Source organism: Eurypyga helias, unplaced genomic scaffold, assembly GCF_000690775.1.
Source record: "Eurypyga helias isolate BGI_N326 unplaced genomic scaffold, ASM69077v1 scaffold9639, whole genome shotgun sequence".
Classification (NCBI taxonomy): domain Eukaryota; kingdom Metazoa; phylum Chordata; class Aves; order Eurypygiformes; family Eurypygidae; genus Eurypyga; species Eurypyga helias.
This window is the reverse complement of record NW_010272859.1, coordinates 6,993-12,946: the sequence shown is the minus strand read 5'-3', so window position 1 is coordinate 12,946 and position 5,954 is coordinate 6,993.

The following is a 5,954-nucleotide window of genomic DNA, read 5'->3' as shown; positions in this document are numbered from 1 at the left end:
CCTGGGCTGTATCCAGAGAAGTGTGGCCAGCAGGTCGAGGGAGGTGATTCTGCCCCTGTACTCTGCTCTCGTGAGACCCCACCTGCAGTACTGCGTGTAGCTCTGGGGCCTCCAACATAAGAAGGATATCAACCAGTTGGAGCGAATCCAGAGGAGGGCCACGAAGATGGGCTGGAACACCTCTCCTATCATGAAAGGCTGAGAGAGTTGGGCTTGCTCAGCCTGGAGAAGAGAAGGCTCTGGGGAGACCTTATAGCACCTTCCAGTACCTGAAGGGGCCTACAAAGAACCTTGGGGGGCACTTTTTACAAGGGCCTGTAGTGACAGGACAAGGGGTAATGGGTTTAAATTGAAAGCGGGGAGGTTTAGATTAGACTTCTAGAAAAAATTATTCACGGAGAGGGTGGTGAGGCACTGGAACAGGTTGCCCAGAGAAGCTGTGGATGCCCCATCCCTGGAAGTGTTCAAGGCCAGGCTGGATGAGGCTTTGAGCAACCTGGGCTAGTGGAAGGTGTCCCTGCCCATGGCAGGGGGGGTGGAACTGGATGATCTTTAAGGTCCCTTCCAACCCAAACAATTCTGTGATTCATAGAATGATTCATTTACATGAACTATCAAGGAGTCAGGCTGAGAATGGAGGTCAATTAGACTTGATTTTTCTGCTGTTCTCTCAGCGTCTGAGAAAATGAAGTGCTGCAGAGGAGCAGCGAATGGAAAATGATTCATGTTTCGTAGGCTACTATAGAACCTATTGTGTTCTTCACCAGGAAGCACACACTTTTTCTAGATTAAAAAAAAAAAACAAAACCCCACACAGAACTGGAGCTATTTGGAAAATATTAGAAATGGCTGACTCATTGAAACCAAAATGTGTTTTGGGACTACACACACCAATGTTGATGAATGGAACATTTCTAGTCCTGTTTAGAGAAAGAGTGAATCAGGAGCCCACTAGATCAGCCTGAAAAAATACTGAGCCATTGCAGCCGTCTGGTGACTGTGGCTCTCAGCTGGCATACCAAGCTCCTGTTCTTTGCTTTCAGCTTGTCTGGCTGAGGATCTTGGTTTCTAGCTTTCTGACTCAAAAAGGCCCCAGTATAAACCCAATATTGAAGAGCAGTGTTTCTTGAATCGGGGAGGGGGGGTAAAGAGTGAAAGACAAGGGAAGGGAAGACAAAATCTCCCTCTTTACCCAGCACTAAAACCACTATGCCCATTGTGAAGAGTTCTGGAAAAATAAATCTTCCCAGAAAGGATTTAGCAACTGAGAAGCTGTGGTTAGTCGGTCGGTTGGCTGCCAGATGAGCAGGCAAGACATGGGAAAAGAACAGCAACCAGAAGGGGCATTTTCCCTGGACACTGTGTGTGGATCTCTCCTGGTTTACAGCCCAGCCTCACTTCTGTTCTTCGTGCTCTACACTCCTACCCCATACAGCTACCCGCTCCAATTGTCCCAACTCCCATCCATGGGGTTTTGCAGGCTGATCGCTTTGCTTCCCTGTTTCTCTCTGGTTTTACACTTTGTTACCTCACTGCAGCTGCAGCCCTTTGCTGTCTGTGAATTTGATAGAATCCCAAACAGCCTTTCAAGTGTAGAAGCTCCTTACATCTTTTGCAGGACAAAGAAAGAGGGCTCTAGTGGTGTTACGCTACGTGGGCCACGGAGATGAGGGAGTCCCTGCAGCCTGACTTCCCTGCCAACACACGATACTGGGGCTCTAGGAGCGCGAGATCCACACATGGGACTAGCTGCAAGCAACAGCCCAGCCCAACACACCACTTCCCTTGGGTGGGCAGGGCTGCAAACACTTCCCTCTGCCACTGCTTACAGCCAGTGTGGTAGGGAGCAACCATCACCCCAGTACAAGCAGGCAGGCAGCATATGCCATGAGCTTTTACAGAGCAGCAGGACACAGGGCAATCAGAGTTGTCCTTCCGGGATGAGAGCAGGAGCAGAAATCTGGCAGCAAAAGCTTTGGCACAAAGAGAAATATAAGGGGTTTGTGGAAGAAGCACGCAGAATGCACGCGTCCCTTTGTGGAGTTGGGGGTGACCACTGAGCACAGCTTGCTGGGTTAGTGTAAGGGATCATGACTGTGTTATGAGCCTCCTGGAGAGCCAAGCAAACTCCTGGAACACAGCAGCAGGACTTCTTTGCAGGGTTTTGGGAGGGGGCATAGGGGGTTAACCTTGATTGGCAGCTCCTGGGCACCTGCACACAAAATGGGGTGGGAGGGGAGGTGTATCTCAAAAAACCCTGAACACAATGTCAAATCTCCAGTTCTGCATGGTTTTCATTAATGACAAAAGCTCACCGGAAGAGAACAAGTCTTAGCAGGAGGAGACACACAGACCTAACTACAGCAGAAAAGCAGAGGGAGACAGAGGATTTTCTTCTAATGCCCAAATTACCCAAAGGCTATGAAGAGGTCTCAGCACACCCTAAACCTGTTGCTGGAGACCAGACAAATTAGGTCTCAGAAGGTCTAACTCCCGTTCTCTGGCTGAGACAGGCACAGTCATATCTTTTCACCTCCCACCCATCACACATGCATCCCGCTCACCTACCCCATTCCCACCCCATCTCCATCCACATCCCCACTCCCAGTCCCTTCCTAGCATGTTTGCAGAGGAACACCTCACCTGCCCAAAGACACCGGGCACAGCTGAGGTCCCATCAAGATGCCCACATGCCCAAGAGACTCCCTACCTCCAGAGCATCAGGATCCATGGATTTAGCAGGGAACTTTGGAAAGTACCACCCAAGTGCATGAGAGCCATCCCAACCATTTCACAACTGGGCTGTTTGCTTTTAGCAACCCATGAGGGCATGGCAATTCACAGCCTCCTGATGCCTGCCACATGCAGACCGTTAAATAAATTAATTCTCCAGGAAATAGCTGTTATGGTGAAACCTTAGTAACAATCAGCTGCAGTTGATTTAATCTATTGCTATTGCAACACACTAATGGGCTAAAAAGATGGTTTTCATTTATTTATTTGTGTTTATATATATTATTTTTCTCCTGGCATAAGCAGATCATTTGGTGGGAAAGGGCAGTAGTGAACAGGGACTGAAATGGATATCTTCTCAGTGCATTTTTAACCATGTATGTATATTCTCTTTCACCCATGCAGAGTGCTGCACCAGTGATGACAAATGTGTGCATATTGCTCTATGAAACTTGCTTCAGTGTAAAAGCTGTTTCTTTGAGTAGCAGGGTCACTCCAGGTCCTGCGTGGCTCTCTCTGTACCACCTCCTTCAGGCTGTTGTCACCTATCGCCCTGGGACAGTGCTTTGCACAGGGAAGGTTTTGGATATGACTGGAGGTGCTGGTCAAGATGCCAGTTTAGTCCCTCCATACACTACTCATTCCTTCTGGCAAGAAATAAGGTAGCACAAATGAAATATATTTTTTCTTCCTGTTTTAGCCACAGGGTGTAGGAGCTGCTAGTGTAGTTAGATGCATCCCTGCAGTACCTGATTCCACCTTCTTATTCAGGAGCCTTGTTCATGGAGGGCAAGGTCTTCACAGGCTGTCCCCACCGCCCTCCTCAGCAAGCCCAGGAGCAGCTCTCCAGCCAGAGCAAGGCTGCACATCCCCATGCCAGGGAGATTTAGTGCCATGGGAGGATTCTGCCTGTATCTTACCAGCATAGCCCACGCATGGTATCTTCACCCCTAGAATGGTATCTTTACAAGTGTGCATCAGCTTCAAATGCAATCTTTCTTCCATGTAAAAGCTGGAGCATGTGTTATACTTCTGCAGCCCATGCAAAGGGGTATTCACCAGAAACCCTTAATGACATCTGTGCCTCATGATCCCTCATACTTAAAGCAAAACAAAACAATGAAAGAAAAAAATAAAGTAGGGAAGGGGAATGCAGCCAAGTCGGGGGGAAGGGGGGGCGGGGGGGAGCTGCCCCTCTCAAACAGCATAGGGACACTGATTTGTGAAATGCAATCCTATTCTTGGCAATGACCACAGGCCACTGACATGGTGTCTGATGTAGGTAGGGTAATTAGCAAAGCTTACTGCCCCCATCACTCTCTGGAAGCTAAAATGAGGGTTTTATTGTGAGCCCTGAATAGTCTTGATGAAGAACATATTCATGTTCAATGTCAAACTGCGTGGTGGCCAAACCAGAGGTCGTGTAGCCATCCAGCCTTCACAGCAAGAACCTGCTCAAGCCCCTTCTTAAGGTGGGCTCCCACCTCACTCACCTGGCCCCTCACATTGCTCACTGTAACCTTGCTTGCCACCATCCTAGTGGGAATAAGGAAATGGTCTGGACAGCATTGCCCCTGGGGTTAGTCCCAGGAAGCAAGGAGTGAAGCTCCCAGTGATTTACTGGTTATCTCTGAGCTGTTTTTACACCCTCCTTAGACTAAGTTGGTTCTCAGTGACACAGGGGTCCTAGCTGAGAGAAACCCGTCTACCAAGGGGAAAAAAAATTATATAGGCCCTCAAGAAATCAAGAACCCCTCAGCCCAAAAGGTATCCAAGCACTTGCTAGTGTTTTTACCTTTTCACTCAGAGTGAGATTTCTTCTGTGGTTAAACTATAGTTCCTTAAAAGCTGTTTATTTATAATGGAAAGGCTGACTCAACCTTCGCTCTAATAACCAGGAAAACACAACAGTAAAATGAAACAACAAATCATTGCTCTGACAGTAATGAGGCGCTTGCTTAGACATTTATCTGTCCTTTTACAAGGCAGTAATTTTATGGTTGAAAAGGCTTGTTTTTAAACTTCATCTCTGGGAAGAAATTGCCAAGCCCTGGCCAAAATTGGCTCGTTTAGCAAATGGTAACATTGTACATAATTAATGCATTCATTTTCATTCTTCAAAACTAGTAAATGCAGCTTATTTGAATTTCCTCCTGAAAGCTAAATTTATTGGCTACAAAACATAGAGACTGTGCCAACTGTTTCAAGGAGATTATATCCTGTATTTCCCCCATTTTCTAACTGTTTTCCACCAATATCACCTGGGTGGCTCTTCCCCTCTCTGTAAGAAACTTCAGAGTGGGTGACAGCTTCGTCCTGTCCCTTTTATTCATCCATATGTTTTCATGATAAAGATTTCTTTCCTTCTCCTCCATTTAAAAAAACACAAAGGCTGCCACTTGTTTGCCGAAAATGACTTTAAATTCATCAGCTCTCCCAGACCTAATAAAGAGACATGTTTAAAATGTTAAAGGAAATCAGGTGTTTTAATGTTAAATGAAAAAAACATATTTATGTAGTGTTATAATAATACCGTTTGCCTGGCCTTTCTCAGTCTATTCATCACACAGCGATCTCCCCACAAGATGCTGTGGAGGTTGCGTGCTGGAATGCAGTGCAATAATAAGCCCAAATTCACCATAAATAATGTACTGCAGCAGCCTCCCCGCTGGCAGCTGGCAGCCGCGGCAGTGGGGCACACGTAGGGGAAGAGTCGCCACCAGGCACGTGGCAGGAGCAAAGGAAAACCAGTGGCAGGTGGGTACTGCTGCTCCAGGCCACTCGTGCTGCTCAGGCAAACCCCAGTTGTGCTACTGGTCCCACCACAAAAGTGCTGCTGGAACCACTGCAAAGAGCTGGAAGCAGAAAGCTTGGGGTCTTGCTGGGCTCCTGAGTCACAGCTCCTGATGCCCTCCTCATTTTGAAGGCCAGCCTCCGGTGCTGCCATCGAAGCAGGGACAGTGAGCACAGAGGGACCGTCACCTTGTTCCTGGCGTTCGGCCATGTGATTCCCAACTCCATGTGCACTGCTTACCTAAGCCCATGGAGCCAAATAGCATTGCTGACCCAAGTGAGAAGTGTCCACGCTCCATGAGATCTTTCCTTTAATGGATAGAAACTGTCCCATCCTGTGAAAAATTCCAGTTTTATGGTGGTTTCCTCTTGCAAAGAAGGGTTTTATAATCCCCTAATCTAGCTTGTAAATTCACTGGTTAGGTGTG